Below are 21,662 nucleotides of genomic sequence, written 5' to 3' on the forward strand. Positions count from 1 at the left end.
GCCTGGCGGAGCGGTCAGCATCTGTAAAATGGTGGCAGTGCCTAGCAGGCACCGTCTGCCAAATTATAATGCTGGTTACAGCCAGCCTTTCCGTGGCAGGTAAACTGCCATTGAAAGGCTGGAGGGGATTGGTTTCGGGGGCCCGTTGTGGGGCCCCCTTGTGTTAGGGCAGGGGTCTTCAAAGTGTGGGGCGCGACCCCCAGGGGCGCCGAGAAGTGATGGAAAGGGGGTCGCGCATTCCCGGTCACACTTCTGCCCAGGCACAACGAGGGATTCAGCCCCCCTCCTCCCCCATAGTGTGTCTCAGCTCGAGCTGCTGTGGGCTCCGCTGGGCTGTCTGCAGTCTTATCTCCTGAGTTTTTCACAGGTCGTTAAGGACCATTTGCAGATTTACATACCTTTTGTAAAGTGGTTACTGAGGCTTAGTTTTTTTTCTAGTTCCAGTACCCCCTGGGCCCCAACTCTGCCTTTTCCTTACATTTTTACTGCAGTAGTGTGAGAATGCATTTCATGAAAATAAAAATAAAGTAGGGTTGCAAGAAGAAAAATACCAGCCATGTGATGTTTAAAGAGCCTGCAAAGGCCTCCTCTTGACACTAAATGGGATTGCAAATAAAATCATATGCATTCATTCGTAATGTGACTTTTCTGTCTCTGTTCCCTTTAATTATCAGTCATGGATCATTGAGCCAGCCCTAGAACACAATTAAAAGCGCTTTCTATTTCTATTTGCTGTTCCAAGTACGCACAGATGAGTGCTGAAATATACAGCTTTTGGTGACTGCTTATTTTTTGTACCATCTGGGACATCAAAATAATGAGCAGGCAACCCTAACCGTAGGACTGGAAGTGTGTTGCAGAATCAGCAAATTATTTATTAACCATGCATTCATTCTTCCCACTCTGCACTTACATCCGCACCCAAATTCATGGTCACCTCACTCACCCTGCAGTCACTCCTCTTTCCCTACTCTCACACTGTTGCATCACTCACCATGCACCCACATGGGCACACTTCTCATCCACAGAGTGCAGAGGGTTAATGTGCCTGCTACAAAGAACATGTGCTATGCAGATCACAGAACTGTGAGTAAACTGAGTAGCACTATAAAAAAAAAATTGTTTGTCAGAAAGGTGCTACAGAGAGATGAGGTGCTTTGTTGGTCAGTGGTAGTGAGGGAATTTATGGAGAAGGAAGAAACTGGGATGGGGCACCAAAAAAGACTGTTGCGCTGTGTGTGGCCAGTGCTATGGCCAGCCCTGCCTGGGAGTGTAGGCCCCCTCGCGAAGTTTGGGTCTAGTCGCTACCATGCTTCTGCCTACTACTATTATTATTTACATTTGTAGTGTGCTGCTATTACCAAAAGGTGTCCTGGGGCTAATAGCCATAAGCTGTCTGAAGGCAAATGAGAAACATACAGAAGGGGAAGGAGAACCAGCCAAATGGGGTGACCTACAGAGCATAGAGCCAGGTTTTTATATCTTCCTAAAGGATAATAGATTCTTGGTGGAGCGAAGCAAAGGAGGGTGGACGTACCATAACTGTGTGGCCTGCACCAAAACAGCAATACAGACAATTTGTGCCTTCCTGAATTAGGGAACAATAAGCAGGGTGGCACAGGCCAAGAGGAGCATACGGGTCCAACCCGTGTGCTCGGTGAGGAGAGATGAGAGGATGAGAAAGGACAGCAAGGGAGTGAGGGAATTTGATTGCAGAGGTCAGGGATGAGGAGAAATGTGAAGTGCCGAAGGGAAGTGCGGACACGCAAGAAGTGAATGTGAGGGAAAGTTGAGGGCACAGAGGAGGGCTACTGTCAAACTGTGAGAGAAGATAGCTGAGAGAAGATCTGTGACCTAAAAAGTAATTTGATGCGACATTGGTGAGGGACAGCAGCGATAGGGGAAGAGAGGGAGTACTGGGGTGGGTGCTGAGCAGTGATTAATTTGTAATTAAACATGTGCCAGGGACCTCACCAGTAGGCCACTGCAACTTTAACCAACCACCCATTGCCTTGTATGTGCGGCCAATGACAATACCTATGCAACTACCAACCATAACACTGTACAAGTGTGACTATTTCAAGCCTCCAAAGCTATAAGAATGGCATGGATGTCAGGAGTTTATCGTTTTTAATGTATATTGAATTAATAAACAGCTGTTCTGCTCATCTCTAAATTACACAGACAGAGCCATCAAGTGGCATGTGGCAGACGGTCATATTGCCAGTGTGCACAATTAGGTGCCAATGCGGAGCAACGGAAACCACCTGCTCAAATTAAGCCCTGGTGCTGAGGTAACAGGGGAGAGGGACATTGGTTCAAGAAGGTGTGAAAAAACAAAGGATAGATGTGAAAGATGAATGGGGGACTGGAGAGGTGTAAGCTACAAATAGACAACAATTTGAACGGAGAGACTTGAGAAGAATGAGAAGTGCAGATGGGCACGGGAGGTGACAGGGCCAGAGAGGCCATGAGATAAATGCGAGAAACTGTTAGAGAAGAGGGCAGTGAAATTCATGGCTAAAAAAACAAAAAACCTCCATCATCCATGTGGATTTCTCAGTTCACTTGATTGTAAATTAATGAGACACTGCACTTGGGACTTCAACATACTTGGGGGCTACTGAAGCTTCCATGGTTTTGTGTCCGCTGTTGCACTGAGGTATATGAATCTATGATTTGAGATAAGGCTTCAGTGCTATCTTGACCATCAACTTCTCATTAATGTGCTCCTAGGACAAACATAAGTTCTATAGAACATTAGCTCTTTGTCCTCACTTCCTCTTATCTTCAAGCTAATTTTCATATTAGAAAAAGCCTTGTGACTGCGAGCAGCTTGAGTGTTCTGATTTCATTTTACTGTTTATGGGATGCTTCTTATTATGAAGTTCTTATGATTGTTTACTCCTAGTGTCTTTATTTAAGATTACAGGCCTTGAAGTAATTTTTCTTAAAGGAGGTTGTGTTCTTTATCAAGTGGAATGCATACTTGATTAGGATCTCATCCTATTGCATAATCCAGGTCTAACTGTACACTATGAGTGACTTCCTTTTTTCTGTTGCTTAGAGAGGAACCACCCCTCTCTTTTAGATTGAATCTGTCCTACAATATTATTTTGTTTTGCTTTGTACTCCTTGAAGGATGGTCCCTGGAGATGATGTTCCTCAACAAATGAGCGGTTAATTTCTATCTCCATTTTAACCAATTTATTCCCTACTGTAGTTGTTACCTTGTCCCACTGTGGAGCTAGTTATGGGTTCCTGAACAGTGTCTGTACAGAATTTGAAGGTGTGCTGCACCAGTACTGATGAAGATCTAGCAAGGCAACTAGAAATTGGGCTGAAACCTGCAATAATGCAAACTTTGTTTCCGTAACCATTGATTTATTACAAGTGAATTAGTAGTCTAATAAACTAACCAAGTAGGTATAGTCAATAAATTATTGGGCATCCTGTGTGCTACGAGCAGATATCAGCAACAACCATTATAATCATCTGAACAGGCCTTGGTGCCACTTTCCACAGGTTGAGTGTCCATTAACTACTGAATATTAATGTTGGAACATTAAGGACACATTCTGCTTGTGACTTGGTGTGCCATATTTGCAGTATGCCCTGGTATGCTTTTGACAAGTTGGAGTTCTGAAAATATTTGTATGATGGCAATCACAGATGTTAACTGTACTGAAGTGTTAAAATGCTTCTAGATATAAGTGCTTTGTATTGACACACATGAATCATGAGGTACAGAACTAATCATGGTACTATGTCACACAGCAGTCAGGAAAGATGCAAACATTTTCAAGGTCCCTGAGGTTGCATACCAAACCATACAGAGGAGTGCTGTTGGGTGAATCAACCTTACGATAATCTCATTCAGGCCTCCAACTCAAGGGTTTTCCATCTTAACCCATAATCAGTGAGATATCGCTACAAAAATATACGTGGATTATGAGTCAGACAGAGAAAGTGACTCTATTTCATGGATGACACTACCATGCTACCACGTACTATCTAGAATATGCATCTGTATAGCTCAGCTGCCATTATAATAACGCCACAATAATACACACCCAAAATCAAAATCAATAGGCCAAAACTGCATGTCAATTCAAAATGCAACATTCTCCAGGTAACCTGAATTACATGTAGAAAAAGCACACACTGCAACAATAGTGTTTCAAGTATACCCTAGCATTCCCCTCCACTCTCAGTGCAGAACAGAACAAAGCAAAAGCAAGTACCAATAGTCTGCACAAGCATCAGAAATACCTTCCTCAAGTTGAATGGCCATTTCCAGGGATGGCTTTACAGGGCCAGACTGGGAACCAAAACCGTCCCTGCTCGGTCTGGCCCCCTGGGGGGGAGAGGGGCTGCAGACGAGCTGTTCGCTAAGACTGGTTTAGGCCGGTTTTGATACATGGGGATGATATTGCCGGCCCCCAATAGCAAAAAAAAGCACCCCAGGAGTCCAAAACCGGCCTCCACCCTGGTGGCTCACCGGGGAAATGCCCAGTGCCCGCTATGGCTAGTCCGGCCCTGCAGCTTTAGCACTAGTGGCACCAGGTACGATAGTCTTTTCTGCCCCCCTCACTACCTTTCTCCAATAGTGCCCCTCACCCCTCCATGGTCCCTCTTTGACATACATTTCATTTTTGTTTAAAGCTCTACTCATAGTTCACTCACATTCAGTTTTGTGATCTGCATGGTACATGTTCTTTGCAGCAGGCACATTAACCCTCTGCGCTACATTATGATGAGTCATAACTGCCACGAGACAAAATTCAGTTCGCTCACCAATAGAAACGTTAATCAGTTATCTTGACATTTTTATTGTTGCCTGAACACTGTTGGACGAAGTTCGCATGCTTTTAATCCAATAGTTATTTTTAAACACAGCGCCCTCACCAAAGTCAGCGCAAGGTGCGGTTGCACCCTTTGCACCGCCCTAAAGCCAGCCCTAGCCATTACACCAGTAATGAAGGTGGAGTCCAATTGCAATCACATGCATCGAAACAACACACATGGAGGAAGTCCTGGCAGCTGCATCCTAAACTGGAGCAGGGGCAAGACTGAAGGACATGTGAACCACCCGTTCTGATAATAATAACAAGCAAATCAGGGAAGAACTCATTAAATATTAAATACCTAAACCCCTCGAACAGCAGCTTTGACTGTGTGTGGATGTGACAGCACTAGTAGGGGCATAGTGGCCACTGCTCCATGTGCAACTACTGTCGGCACTGACGGGCTAGTGAAAAAAACAAGATGAGAAGAGGAAGATCGAACATACCACACAGAGGAAATAATCAGAGGAAATACACAAAGATGGGTGACAGAAGACAAAAACCTGGTTGAGCTAGTAAAAGAAAAACCTTTGACATTTGTTTGGCAGCTTTTGTAGCTATGACATCGGAGCAGCATATTATAAGACCTTGTGGCACTAAATGCCAAGGATTACTCGCAGATGTTATGTTATGTTAAAATATTTGTATAGAGCATGACTGCCCCAGCATCGAGCCATCCCAGCGCTGAAGTAGAACACTGAGTTGGAAGGCAGAGCGAGAATTTAGCAGTGAGAGAAGGGCCAAGTCTTCACCAGCCTTCTGAAGGTCAGGTGATCAGGGTTGCTACGAATATGTTGAGAGAGGGAGTGCCATAAGGCAGGGGCCAACCGCTTAAAAGACCAACCACCTAATCTGACCCTCTGTATTCTTGGGATTCTGGCAAGGAGCAGGTCTGCCGAGCGCAGTGCTCATGTGGGTACATAATAGGAGCATAAATCACTCAGGATTCCTGGGCCGATGCCTGAGAGAATTTTATGAGTGATACATAGCGTTTTGAAACAAACTCTTTGTCCAAGACATCCCACGCGGTGCCTGTCACGTTGTGCATGCAAATGCACAACATGCCGTTTTAACATTGAGGCGGGTGCTGAATACAGCACCGCCCACCAAAATGTTAAATTTACAGGATGCGACCGCCATGGTGGCGGTCGCATCCTGATTGGCACAGCGGGACTGCCGCACCACTGGCGGCCGGTCCCAGCACCACTGGGGTGGCGGGCGGACTGGGGTCCGCCTGCCATCCTAATAGACCCCATAGTGTCTTAAGATGAGGTAGATAGTTCATTGAGGCACTCTGAATATTTAATGCCTGTACCTGGGTGGTACGGGGTTTGGAAATCTTATGAATAGATTATATTCGTATCCGAGTTGTAAAACACACACTACCCTTATGAATATCCAAAATGTATAGGGCTTGGAAACCTAGTGAGTGTATTTCCAGTGCACGAAGTTTAGATGAATTAGATGACTTCTCAATATATCATCTATACTTGAAACGTATATGGCTGAAAAGACTTAATGAACGTATTATGTTTAAACCTAACGTAAATAGTGCCTAGACGTCTAATGAATACATAATATCTGTACTTGATGTCCCAATACCAAATGCATATAGCGTTTAGAACCGTTATCAATAATAGATAATATCTGCCCGAGACATGGGTGCTATATAAATACAAAACATAGAGATCAGAATGTCTATTGCTGCTGTGTATAGTACTTAGAAAGTTATGAAAACATTGTGGCTTAATTCAAGGTGTGTAGTGCTCAGAACCCTTGAAAATAAATATCCGGACTCTAGTTTTACAGCACTTAGAAGCCAGGTGAATACATTAGGCTGATCAGAGCTTGGTGTCGCAGTTTTGCAACTCCTAAGAGGTACATAATAGGTTTATTACTAATACCAAATAATAAAGTGTCCAATCAGGTGACACTGGAAGAGTGAACAGTTGACATTGTGAGGCTAATCTTCGAATTGTGACTTGAGATCAGAGCAGAAGACAGGAGGGAGCGATTAACAGTCAAAATCATTCTGCCGTCTCTGAATAGCATTTATGAAACAATTCCATCTGAACCCAAGATTGCAGTCCTTTGAATTTAAGAAATACATTACATCTATTCCATGTTCATGTGGCATTTAGAAAGGTATGATTGTAATACGTCTGTGCAAGGGTCACATAGCGCTTAGTAGCCTTGCTAATAATTATTCTCTAGAACCTAGTTTAAAGGTCCTACACACATGTGTTTAAATCCTAAAAGTATACAACACTTGAAAACATGTTGATTACATTTTTGTGCATTCCGGGAAGTATAGTGCTTAGAAGCCTTACGAATAATTATTCTCTAGAACCTAATTTAAAGGTCCTAGAAACATATGTGTTTAAATCCTAAAAGTATACAACACTTGAAAACATATTGATTACATTTTTTTACATACCAGGAAGTGTAGCACTTAGAAGCCTAGTGAATAATTTTTCTCTGGAACCTAGTTTAAAGGTCCTAGAAACATATGTGTTTAAATCCTAAAAGTATACAACCCTTGAAAACATGCTGATAAAGATTTTTGTGCATACTGGAGAAGTGTAGCGCTTAGGAGTCTTGTGAACACTGTACTCAAGACGTTGAGTGCTTCAAAACCGTAAAAATACAGAATATTAACCCCTTTGGAGTATAGGTCTTGGTTATTTTGACTGGTGAATATGTTATGTGGATACAGACGAGAATAGTGCCTAGCAGCAAGGCAACACAGTAAACGTGCAGCCAAGGAATATATCGCTTGAAAGTCTTGTTAATATATTATAGATATATTTGAAGAGTATAGTGATTGGAAGCCTTGCATATACATGCTGTGTACATAAGGAGCAGAGTATAGTAGCTGGAAGATTTGTGAATACAGTGTACATATATCGGAGGAGTGCAGCCTTTGAACACATTGTAGATACATTGTCAATTGCTGTGGATTAAAGCGCTTAGAAGCTTTTTGAACGTTGACACATGATGTGTGTATTTGAGGAGAAAAAGTGCCTCGATGTTTTACGAATATATTACGTACATACACGAGGGGTGTCTTTAGGAGTGATGACCGATGACCCACCATGCAAAAGCTGGGATGGAATAGCGCCTAGACATCGGCCTCATAGAGCTGTAGGGAAGGAGGGGCCAGCCGTCCTGGGTTAGCAGTCCATTCGTGGTGCCCGACACAGGCTGAGTTCATGGAAACTGTGGTGTGACTGGTCTTGTGAGAGAGAGGGGGAGCAGGAGGTGAGCCTGCGAGTGGTGCACGTGCGTGTGCACTTGGGAGAGCCGCACGTGCGCGCTTAGGAGAGCAGTCTTTACTTTTCAAGCACTGCACTCGTGCTTGTGGCGCGCCGCTGCTCGCTCCCGCAAGGTGGATGCCGCCACAAACACGAGTGCAGTGCTTGAAAAGTGAAGACCAATGGCTAAAGGCCCTCCTAGAGCAGCGCATGCGCGCTGCCTAGGCGAGACCTAAACAGTTGTAGCAGCAAATTCAGGCAACAGATTCAGACAATGCCCCCAACTCGGTCTAACTGATCACAACGCAAGACAGTTGAAGGTTTGCACAGGTAATGGCCTGCCACTGATGAGATGTTGTCAAGTAAACGGAGGTCCCTGGAAAAGGGAAGCAAGAGAAAACTCAATTACTTTGGCCGTGTATTTATTTGTGTGCTTGTATGAAACTATTTCTTCATGAGTGTGGTATTTTTTTAAAAACTAGCCAGTAGTGTGTTGTGCTCTAAATGTACACCTTCCCTAATGCCTTCTCTCTACTCACTCACAGAGTTGTGTTCCTTGGATTTGGCTGGCTGCCCCTTCGGTCAGGAGATGCTGACCCGATGTCAGCAGGCTTTGGGACATAATCTAAGGCATCTTGAAAATGTGTATCACCAGTCCTGCAAGACATAGTACCTATGGGATTAATGGGGTGTGTCTGCAGAAGAAACTGTATTGAAACTGAAGACTGGTCGCAGCATGCCTTAGCAGCCTTGGCAATAAGGGCAGGTGGCTTGCTCTTCAGCAACTTTGGCAACACCCCCTGAAAACCGAAGGTTATTATTCCATGCCCTAATGGATGAACATGCAATATTTTCCATAACTCACTCTGTTAGGTTCCTGGTGCATAATACAAAAGACGCATCTCATTAATATTGAGCTTCTCAAGACACCATACATTTACGAGCGGCCGAGAAATACAAGCAGCTGCTGGCTTCAAATGATATTTATTCAAACTATGTAAGTATGGAGTTGAGAATTCTAAATATACAAATACTTATACTTACCTGTTTTTACTTAACTGTACTGTGGTAGTGGATATTGTAGACTCGATATTTTTGTAGGTCGACATTTTTATGTTATACAACCAATAATCTAGATTTTAGAGGAAGGGGCTACTCCGACACAAACCCGGGGGCGTCCAGTCCACCATATTACAGGTATATTATAGCCCATGGCACATTGGACAGGATATGTGTCACGTTTTCACAGGTATCGTGTGCACAACATTCTAAACAAGCATTGGCATAGCCAATAGGTCTCGCATTTGGGACCTTATAAGTGTTGAGCTATGCAACAGTTGCCTAACTAAATACTTATAAGGTCCCAAAAGCGAGACCTATTGGCTATGCGGCCACGAAAGTGAAAGTAATCGCGGTAAAGCGCAGCGTGCACACCCGCGCACATGCACTGTAGCTCTATGCTGGCCTGGTAGCACTTTTTGGAGCCCTCTCAATAAGTCTCGCCAGACCAGAGCATGCGCTGATTCAGGCAAGACCTAAAAAGGCCCTTAGTATTAGAGATATTCCTGGGAAACTGCTTTTATCTGTGCTTTTAAGTAAAGTGTCTTTTTTCTAATCTAAGAGACTTGTTGGATGGTATTTCCTCTTTCAAATAAAATAAAAGCTGCTTCTTCCACTCTGGTGGTCTCCCACTACAGAGACGAGTTATTAAAAAGCAGCATTTTGGCTGCCTTTGCACGGTTAAATATGCTCCCGAAGCGATTCTTAGATGGCATTTCTGGATCTCACTTTACTGTTTCAATATGTTTATTGCACATTTTCAGTTGCACAGTGAAGACTAATTGTCAGTGATTATGCATCCTAATAAAGTGAGAGCAAGCGATAATGGCAACCGCAAGCAGTAAAAGATCTTCACATGTGGTTTAGCTGTCGTGTAGGCTGTGCTGTAATGGCAGGAAACCAGCCCTGAGCTTGTCATTGTCACTGTTTCCCAGAGATCCAAGCGCTGGATGCCAGATGTTTCTGATCTTATCTTCTGCAGTGTTACTGCAGCCTGTGATTAGGAGGTCAGTTTTCCACACGTGGTTATCGATGTCTCTCAAGTTTTGTCAACACGTGGGGGTGTATGTGCAAAAAAATTACGCTGCGCTGCAAGCAATTCAGCTGCGCTGCGTCACTGAAAAAATGCAGGAATGCGCTTTTTTTTTTACAAAAAGACAAAAATATGGTGCACCTCTGTGTTTTCCCTTGTACTGAAGCTGAAAAAGCTGCCCAGCACCAGCTCAGATGCCTGCGTTGCAGGGATGATTGATTAAGTGCAGGGAGGGACACCTTCCTGCACATAAACAATCTTCAATGGCTATTTGTTCCCCCCAAAAAACCTAAGAAAAATAAAATTATTTCTCCTCTTTGCGCCATTCTAATGTCACCCTGTCTATGGCGTTAGTTTTTGGCACGCCTCAGATTTACCATTTCTGGTAAATCTGGAGCACTGTCAACAAGCATTGGCATAGCCAGTAGGTCTCGCCTTTGGGACCTTATAAGTGTTTAGCCATGCAACGGTTGCATAACTAAATACTTATAAGGTCCCAAAAGCGAGACCTATTGCCTATGCCAAGTGGCCGTGCAGCCGCGAAAGTGAAAGTAAATCGTGGTAAAGCGCGGCACATGCACTGTAGCTCTAGGCTGGCCTGGTAGCACTTTTTGGAGCCCTCTCAATAAGTCTCGCCAGACCAGCGCATGCGCTGGGTCAGGCGAGACCTAAAAAGCAATGGGTGTTGGGTGGGTATGCCCTCAGCAACAACCATCGCACGCCCCTTCGAGGCAGAAAACGGCATCAAATAGTATGATATTTACAAAGTGGCTTAGCGCCGCCTTGTGAATATGGAGAATGGCATGGCGCCTCCGATGCGTCGTAAAAAGTGATGCTCCAGTGGCGCAATGCCCTTTTAAATATGCCCAGTAATGTCAATTTGTCAGATAAATTATCAAAGGTGTTGTTGGAGTATTCACTTCCTGTCTAATTTGAATGTTGGATAAAAGCTTCAAATTAGCTTCAGCTGTGAAATGTTTAACAATGTACACACATAAGTTCTGAGGGTCGTTATTAATTATGCAGGAAGAAAGCTACTGAAGACTAATTGTGTCATTATTTGGCAAGCCTCCTGGAAGTATGCTTGTAAGCAAATGCACATTCGATCCACAAGGCAGAACTGCTGAAGATTTGTTGTCAGACAGCTATCAAGTGACTGTCAGCCAGTCCATCTTATTGTAAACACAAAGCATGGTAGGACTTGTGGGGCGACAAGTATAAAACCAAAAATGACACTACAAATCTCAGCATTATTAATGAGGTTCTGAAAAAAATAGGGCAAGCTGAAAGACTCCCTCATAACATCGAGTCCGTTTTAAAAGGGTCTCTCCCTTTTAAAACGGACTCGAGAGAGGCCGCCTTTGCTGCATTTTGACAGCAAAGGGCAAACAGGCCTGAAATGTCCTATGCATTTAAGCTGCAAGCCAAACGCTACTAACAGCTACTAACCATTATCCTAAACAATATCAGTACTTCCAAACAAGGGCTTTGTATTCTGAATGTGACCACATTTTGGCCCTAACTACATCGTGTCATTTTAAATTGTGAGTCAACTTACTGAGTGTAGCATGGGTAAAATCCTGGAACTAGTGTCTCCATTGTTAAACCTTTGAGAATAAAATTCTGGTCAAAAACCATAATACATAGGCTACTGAATCAGAATTTGGACTTAAAGACCCGTTCTTGCCCTGCTTAAAGGGTGGCAGTATAAATCAAAATGTAACACACTGAGTGTAGCAGGAATGACAAACAGGAACTAGTTCACCAGAAGTATTCCTTTTAGAAATGAATTTTAGTCACAAACCATTAATACATAGATTATTGAATCACATTTTTGAAGCAACGCTCTATTCACTTTCAAATTGTGATTTGGTATGGGTTACAGACAGTGGTGGATGGCATCTACAAGGATGGGGGGGTGAATGTGAAAAAAAACCATATATATATATTTTTTTTAACTTACCAAACACGACATCCTCCGTTCCAGTTCTCTTCTTTCCACTGGAACTGGAAGCAGCAACTGCCTCAACCAATCCTAGCACTGCTCCAATGCTGCATGAGAGCATTCCCCTGATTGGAGGGAGCAGCCTCACTCGTCGCTCTACAGCGCTCTGGAGGCCTTCACTTGCTCTAATGCAGCTGTCTTAAGACAGGTGGGTTAGAGATGTTTAAAGTGTGCATGTGTGGCTAGCTGTCTCGAGACATCTGGACAAAAAAGCCATGCGCATTTTAAACAGGGCATAGACAGCCCACCCTCCTCCCTGCTGCTGTCACTCAGCAGCGGCTCCACCCCTGTACAGATGCTCTGTTCGGGACCAAGGATGAAAAATAAAATGGTAATAAATTACTATCTTATTTTTCATCTCTGGGGTTTTGGGGGGGATTTTAAGTGGGGTGACGCTCCAATGTAGGAGCTGCCTCTGGTCACAGAACTAATTTCACAAGCTGCAAAACAATGCTCACAAAATGAGTTTTGTACAACGGAAATGAAGTTTGCAAAGGGCAGGGTTTGCAACTGCAAAATCCTTTGGTACATCTGGCCAAAAATGTAAAAATCATGTGCGGGAACTATCATTTTGCTTATATTGACAAGCTTTCTCTGTTTTGTGCAATTGCCAGGGCTTTAATATTCTCTATGGTCCTCAAATGCAAATAAGGTATTTAAAGGGTGAGGCATGGTATTAATTTGTGTTAGTGTTGCATTAATTTTACTGTTTAAGGTTATTTATTTGCTATTTCTGCGCCTTGAAAATTGACTGAAACTTATTTATTAACATTTACTTTAATTAAACAACAATACATTTAAGCCATTATTATAACATATCTACTTATTCTCTGTAAAGGGATCTAACATTCTCTTGGATTATGTCTGTGGTGTTGACAACTCTAAATAAACAAACAGATAAATACATAAATAAATAATATCACACAGATTTTTTTGCATTGCTGGAAACATAACTTACACCTATACATTGATAATGTTTATGACCAGACAAAATCTTTGATTTAGCAACCTTTCAAATGAAAGATCATATAATTTACATATAAATGCACTGATTTCACTCTAACCATAAATTAACAGATTTAACAAGTGTCTGCCTACAGCACTAAAACACAGTGTGGTGTTGCCACTTAAAATAAAATACTAAAGATTTCAAACTATTTTCATATACTTTTTTAAATATATATTTTGTTTGTTTAATTGTTTTTTAATAGGTTTGGAAATAGTACATCTGAACCAATTAAAGTCTGACACATTCTCTACTGTTGCTTAGGGTGGAGTGGTAATAGTACCTTTAATTTCTGCAAATGTTAACTTTTTCTAAACTTTTTTTTGTTGGAGCTCTAATGTGATTTTTTTATTTATGAGTTTTCAGATTTGTATTTTTATTTTTTAGAAGGAATTTTAAATGTTTTTTTTATTTTTTAATCTGTATATATTTTTATGGATGCTTGCTGGATTTTGTTATATTATTATTTATTGAATTGTGGTTATTGTTTATTATATTAAGTTATATTTTAATTTGCTTTAGGTTTTTTAGATTTTTGTGATTTGTAGTATATTTTCAGTTTAATGCAAAATGTGTATTTTTAACCTCTTATAAAGTATTATGAATTGTAGTAATGTATTTTTAAATCTTAATTTCAAGTGTTATTTGTATATGTATATTTAGGGACAGTGGTACAAAGGGTTTTAAGATTTGCAAACCGTACTTATAGATAATTCAGAGGGTTTTCAAATGCTAAAAGTTTTTTCAAATCACTACGTTTGTTTTGAAATATATACAATTTTTGAATTTGGAAGGGCATGTAGCAAGGGTTATTTGAAAATACGGAATCAGTATGCTATGTTTCAATGTTCCAATCACAAAACATTGACATTTTACCAACATTTCAAAAGAGGTGGTAGCTTATTCGTGATAGGCAATGGGTCCCCTTGGGACACATTTACTTTTGTGAATGTAAATAAAAGTTTATGAAGAGGTAGTGGGAAGGGACCCCTGCCTCCTCTTAAACAAGCAAAAAACTGAAATAAACTTTCCTTTTTAAACACAGTCCTTTTTACTTTAAGCGAACCAGCTGCAGTAAAAATAAATCACAGACATAGTAGTCTACAGACCTCAGCAGACCCCAAACCCTGTGATGGCCTCCAATTACAGTGGATTGCAATTTGCGACCTGCCTCCTAAATATTCATGAGGTAGGTAGAATTTTGACCCACTACAATTTGGTATTTTGTGAACAAACCTCTTAGCACAGGGGTCGGTTCGCAAAGTACTACTCTAGTCCCAAAAATACTCATTACAGAGTGGGACCGGTATTTTGCGACAAGTAATTAGTGCATCTGGCCCATAGTGTTTTGATTTCTTTTAATTATTATTAGCTTTTGTAATTAATTATATATATATTTTTAAATAATTTCATTTATTTATTGCTTCATTCTAATTGTATTTCATTGTTTACATGTGTTTGAAATATTATCCTGCTTATTAATATTGTTGAACATATGTACTTACATATGTAACGTTAATATTTTTGTCCATGATATTTTCTCTGTAATATTTTTAATATCACACTATTTGTACTTCAATATTATATCACAGGAGCGCACCCACTGCTTGCGGGGTCCCTAATTTGGAAAACCATAAAGCATTGGTAAAGTGAATAGGGTTGACATTTGCAAGCGTGCTGAGCTGTTTTGCAAAAGCAAAAAAGTGCATATAAAACCATCTAAAAATATTAAATAGTCCCTAATGCATTCCAATGGAGACGGAAGGATTCACGGAACAGCTAATCGAAAACAAATTGAGACAGAAATGTTTCTGGTGGCTGATCAGGGATGTGATTGACAACTTATTAAAGCTATGTCTGAAATCACTGCAGTGAAATAAGCCATTGACTAATGTAAGTATCGAATCCAATATCAACACGATGAACAGTGCAAGAGCAGCACAGGTATCACCTATAAAGTGTAAAATTTAGCATAACGCAATAATTACACATGTGCAATGACATCCCTTTACTGTCAGTTTTCCTTCACCAGTGAACGGTAAGCCTCTTCTAGAAGGGAATCTGTGGTCTATGCTGTGTATACAATGTGCACAGATTACAGGTTATCTCCTGGATCTAGGGGCTCTGGGGGTTAATACACGGACTGCCGGACCAGTTTTTGACCTCATGATGACAGTTTAATTTTTTTTATTGAGTTTCCAGTTAGCATCCAAAAAACCTGCAAAACATCATCATATGATAAGCACTAATATGGCACATGCAAGTCATATTGAGACTCACAGATCAAATTTAAAATATAATCACAGAAACACAATTAGCCATACATTGATATAGATTTGCGGGTCTGAGAGGCGACCCAGCACTGCTGTGTGTCATATTGCTGCTGTGGTCTAATTCTGGCCTGTTTATCTCTCATTTGCTCCTGTCCATTCCTCGGGTGTGTAGGTTGGCCTGTATATATCTTGATCTGCAGGTTTGTTGTCATATATAACAGTATGTGTCCAGCTGTTCCTGACAGTGCCCCATATCTGGAAGACACTGCTTGGTAGTAGGAGCTTTATCTCATCCATAGGTGCATGCCACTCTCCTCTTAGCCAATAGTAGCGCTATAGCAACAAATCGGTGTATGGTAGTGGGAGCACCTGCTGTGTGACCCATAAGAGCCATCTTCAGGAAAGGGTCAAAGGAAACATCAATCATGCTGGAGAGAATATAAGAAACAGCAGCACAATAGGTCTTTATGGATGAGAACCATTGAGTTGGGGACCAATTAATATCTTTTATGAAGGGTCAAAATGTCCCATGGGTGAATGTGCCTTGTATAAATGCACATGTAGTGTTATGGTAAAATCATTAGGTATAGTCAACGAATACGATTCTATGATAATATCATCTTAGAACTCTGAATGGCTGTATAGTATTCTCTCATTGCTTGCATTATAAAATACAGTCCCCAGTTCAAGCACAATGACAAAACAATTGTTGTTTGGATTTTCATCACATGTAATAATCATGACAATTTTGTGGTACCACTCGGTTTCAAAATCTCCTTCATAGCCTGCAAGAAGGACGGTCACAGTTGCAGATTATCTGGGGTTCTTTCCCCTCAGGCTCCATGCATTTGAGAGCCCTGTGAGCCCTGGGAGCCTGAATAAACTCTATGGACTCTATAAACTTCTAGAAAAGAAATTAAACCTAGCCTATTCCATCATGATGAGGCAGCATGAAGTGTGTGCCTCTAGATGGCACCAAAGACTGGCACTGCCTGAAAAGTTAAACTCTGTCTCCAGACAAACGCTTTGGCACTGAATGAGGCATTCTTTGTAGACAAGGCAGAGCAAGGCCTGCATAAGGTTCATGACAGGGAATCACAAAAGCTTCTGACAGGTCTGCCTGCTATCTCTACTGAAAGTGACACCACTAGCCTGCCCTCTTTCACTATCCTCATTTCCTCATTATCATCCACACACTGCTTGGGGAATGAACCCAGTCAGCTTAGTACAAGCATGAAGTAAATTCGTCTGGACCATTATATGAACCAAAGCTACTCCTACACTGGGAAAGCTCAAAACATTCTCAGAATATTTTCAAGGGCCAAACCTTCAACCCTCCCAGAAACCACCACAGCCCTTCATAACAGCCTGTCTCTGTCAGCCAATCTCCTGGTTCACAGGGACTTAAACATCCATTGGCATTAGTCACATGAGAGGTGTAATTTCTCACCTCACCTCATACTTAGTTACAGTCACTCACGACTGCCCAGACCACAAGTCTCTTATCCACTCCCAAAAGGAAGTGCTTTTCATGAAACTGCAGCCTAGTCACCTGCATGAGATGTTACCAAGTCTTCAAATTACACTCTCCATCTCTTTCACACAAGTAATCATCTCCGAGAGAGTTTTCTCCTAACATCTCAATCCCTGTTACACCTTACTTCTGGAGCATTCCTCCATGTACATTATCAAATACAGATTTCATAATACAGCTTATAACCACAATCCTAAGAGCTAAATGTCCTAAACACAACCAATGATCATTATAACCAAGCAACCTCAGAAGAACCATCCCATTTCAACACTCTGGGATTCATTTATATGTTGGTGGCATGTATACTCAGTGGCAAAAGTGACAGAATGTACATACCACAAACATGAAGGTCTAACTACTTGATTTAAATGTGGGTGGACCTTCTGTTTAACTATGGTGATGACTATCCCTTTACTGCCATTGCGAGACAACTCCGATGGCCCGATAGAGTAAGAGCCGCTGGAGGAATGGCTACATGTCCACCTGCCATTTAGCATAGGTGGACATGTAGCCATATTTTTACTGTCTCACACTGCCAGGCAAACTCTGGCAGTGAGGGACATAAACATCCAAATAATGCTCCCTGTGCCATGGGAGATTGCTCCCCTGACGAGGGAAACATTACTTTTTAATTTTCAAAAAGAAAATCCTGTTTCAGGATTTTCTTTTTGAAAATAAAAAAAGAGTACTGTTCGGTGCAGGGTCGCATCATGCTGACGCTGCCCTGCAATGAATAGCTGATTGAAATGACAGGAACTGCCATGACGGAGCTTCCTGCCAATACTTTATAAATGACCACCATTGTGGCGGTCATTTATAAATTTGACGGTCGGGGCATCCACTAGGGTGACAGAGGTGTAAATGAGGTCCTATGTCTCATCTTCTACACATCAAATTAAAATTACCCCCCTGAACTGTAGCTTCTAATGCAGCTTACAAACCTACCTTCGCCTTTACTTTGTCTTGATGCAAGAAGTCTCATAGAAACCTGGTACTGCCCATTCTCTATACCACTATTTTGCCACTAGGATCCAACATCCTCTACCTCAATAAAACAGATGGAGAGGTTGCCTTTCTTCAATCTCCAACATCCTCTACCTCAATAAAACAGATGGAGAGGTTGCCTTTCTTCAATCTGACGGTTTACGAAAACTCCTCATTTCATGACATTTAAACTATTGTGGCTGTATTTCTTATAACACAGCCCTGGCAATCCACATAGTTTTATTGATGATTTACGTAATTATACCACGGATTACTTCACCTTCCACTGTAATCGATTTTATGAGTGAGATTTCATCATACACTCGGAAAAGATAGAGAAATTGTGTGAGAATATCTGGGGTGTGAGAATACCTTTGGAAATTTGGCAAGGAAACCGCAGATGACATTTAATTTAATTTCAGACCTGAAGAAGTACTACAGCCTGAATTACACTGAACATGTATGAAAGGGTGTCAAAAAGAAATGTCTTTCTTGAAGCAGTAACATGTACATTTTACAGAGAAAAAGGTTGACCACACAATTCACAATAAATAATTTTAAGTAGTCAATTGAAATATGGGTGTGGTTATTGATATACCCAACAAAACCTGTGTGCATTGGACCAGGAGCATAGGGGGAACACACACCCCAGCTCAAATCATTCCTATTGAACAACGACCCAGAAGATTATTTCAACTTCTCTACCCAGGACCTGTTTTTCATGAAATCACAATACAAAGAAATCTCAAATCCTTTCAAAGGGATTGCCCAGACCAGCACTTTCCTAGACCGAGTCAGAGACTGGCAGATTTCGCATGTTGATATTCTGAAAGAACACTAACTTGGGATGGGATGTAACGGTCTAGTCGTTGGATCCGAGAGAACCATAGCCCGGAAGGGCAACCAGACATTGTAACACCCTCTGGCCAGGCGTGGCCAGAGAGCTTAAATAAACGGGTGGAGGTCGCACGGGACTTCCGGCCCAACTAGTAATTGTGGTGTGTGCATCTAATTCATTGCGTGGCTCAGTGTTACCATTTACACCCCCCCCCCTTACTGCAAGGCCATCGTTACAGTTGGCATGACAGTGGTATCAGAATAAAGACAACACCTGGCATCACATCTGCATGCGGCTCGCTCATGCCCTTATGTGCATTTGGGCTCAGTCTGCTGGCTCTCCAGCACTGTGTCTGCCCACCTGGGAAGCTGAGTGTGCATGCATGCAGCAAGGTGTGCCAAGCCTGGAAATTGGCATGCCAACGCTGCTAGTGAGCGACAGTGAGCAGTAGTGGCAAACAGCATTAGAGCCATAAGATTCATGTGAATTAGAACTGTTTTCTTCATAAAGTCAACCAAAGGACCTAAAGATGGTGGCGGATGTAGCAGCTGACATCAGTGAGAGGAGGTACATGGAGTGCTCCTCTTTGTACTGTTTATTTTGGCTAAACCAGGCAATAGCATGATTGATGCTGAGAACTACTTGTTTTAACTTCCAACCCACTAAAATCTAAAGGTGATTATGGATTTATAACCAGAAATCAGGGTAACTACTGAAGGGCCTTCTTTGAGTTAATAAAAGTAAAGTCTGATTGTTGGTGCACTTGCTTGAAACTGAAGTGAGAAGAAGTGGTCACTAACGCAGTGCTTTGCATTGGCATACGCGGCCTTTCAGACTTAAGGTATCTGAGCAGTTTTGCTCTTGCATCCTTTTCATGGCCAGAATTCCCCGGTCTAGGGTTTGGTATTACATAGCTGGGTCTAGAAATAAAAAGCTAGAAAGGAAAATCCTCCTACATACTGTCCCCACTCTTAAGGTCCAAACGGACTTCTGATATTATGCTTGTCTAAAAGCAAGAGAAAGGGAAGAATTTGTAAAACAATATGGCCTAGGTTGGTGAAAGATCAACTGTCTCAGAGAGAATATCTCCCTATTGTCCAAGTCAATTAGTAGGTTTTTTTACTGAACACTTCTATCTAAGTTTAAACTCCACAAGAACAGGAGCGGGGAAAAGTCCACTAGGGAATTTAGAAATGAGTGAACCTGTATTATCTAAAAACGATTCTGATGGGGTTATGGATGCATTTTCATGGACAGATTTAGATAAAGGCTCCAGGTTAACTTCATCCCTGTGTCTCTATGCCTCTGTCTCTGACAATGATATTCTGGATCATGATTGCAGAGAAAACCAGTTGTTGCAGGATTCAATCTTATGCTCACCAGCCTGTCCCCTTTCCAGGCAATCCTTACCAGAAGTTTCTGAAGCAGACCTTCCTCTTTTGTTATCTCCCACAAACATTCATTGCACATCTACTTCAGCTTTATTAGACATTGTTTGGTTAATGCAAAGGACTATGCGGCATATTATCAAGACAAATATCGCCGCTTTTTCGGCACATAGCACCAAAAAAGCGGTGATTGTAATATCGCACAATCATCAAGGCGGCGCTGGCATGCATTAGCGCATGTTAGCTGCCGTTTTCCAGACGCCTCACCTCGCATCGCTAATTAGATGCAAAGTAGGCATTCCTCACATAATATCCTTGTGAAAACATCGCTAACACAGCATCGCGATATTTTCAAGGATGCCCCAGAGCCGTGAAGCGACAATAAAAGTTGCGCTAATGCCCCTTAACGCTGGATTGTTACTCCTGCTAAAATTTCTACTTAGCTATCTGTGACATGGGAGGTGGATTGCAAGGCTAGGTCCACACCTCCCTATTATAAAGGATTTTGTGATCACAGGATGATTATCCCTGCTTTTCACACGTTAATGCAGGTTCACACCCTCTATCGCTGGATTTCACATCGCCTTCGTGGAAGGCGTTGATAATACGCCGCTAACCTGGCGCACAAATCCAGCGATAGACGATGATAATGTAAATCCCGCTAAGCACTATTTGCGATACTCATCATATATCCTTGGTAATATGCCCCTATGTAAGGAATACTAGAAGCCTTGGTGGTAGTAAACACTAACGCAAAAATGTTTCCTAAAGGACATTTCTACAGAATTGCGTAAAGTAAATATATGTTTTCCGAAGTTTGTTAGATCTGTTGAGGGAAATAAATAGTTAGCTAATATGCCAAATATGGACAGCAATGTAATTCGCAAACTGGCATAGAGACCCCCAAATAGTCCTCTTGCTGAGTGTATCTCTTGTTATCCAATGTTAGTTAAAAAGAGACTTCCGACCTATTGGTGTCTGAAATTCTCCTTGAATTACAATTTATGTCTTGCCCATAGTTTTAGAAAATATGTACTGAATAACTCTAAAAAGAAGTGACAGACAAAATCTAAGAAAGCAGCATATGTTCAGGTAACTTGGAAGTGATTGATCAACCTTAAGAAGAGAAAGCTTCTAGCACCTTCAAGCAGTCCTCCTAAGTCAACTTTTCAACGAAAACCTAATCATTCCGATATAGCAACAGCTTAGCCAATAGATCTCGCTTTTGGGACCTTATAAGTATTTAGTTATGCAACTGTTGCATGGCTAAACACTTATAAGGTCCCAAAAGCGAGACCTATTGGCTATGCCAATGCTTGTTTTCTTTCTAATCGCGGCACCGGTGCTTTACTTTTAACATTAAAAGTAAAGCGCGGGTGCCGCGATTATAGCAAATGTAAAGAAGTAGATGTTTGTTTCTATTTCTTTACTTTTGCTATAA

The sequence above is a fragment of the Triturus cristatus genome, chromosome 6 (assembly GCF_964204655.1).
Source record: "Triturus cristatus chromosome 6, aTriCri1.1, whole genome shotgun sequence".
In the NCBI taxonomy this organism is placed as follows: domain Eukaryota; kingdom Metazoa; phylum Chordata; class Amphibia; order Caudata; family Salamandridae; genus Triturus; species Triturus cristatus.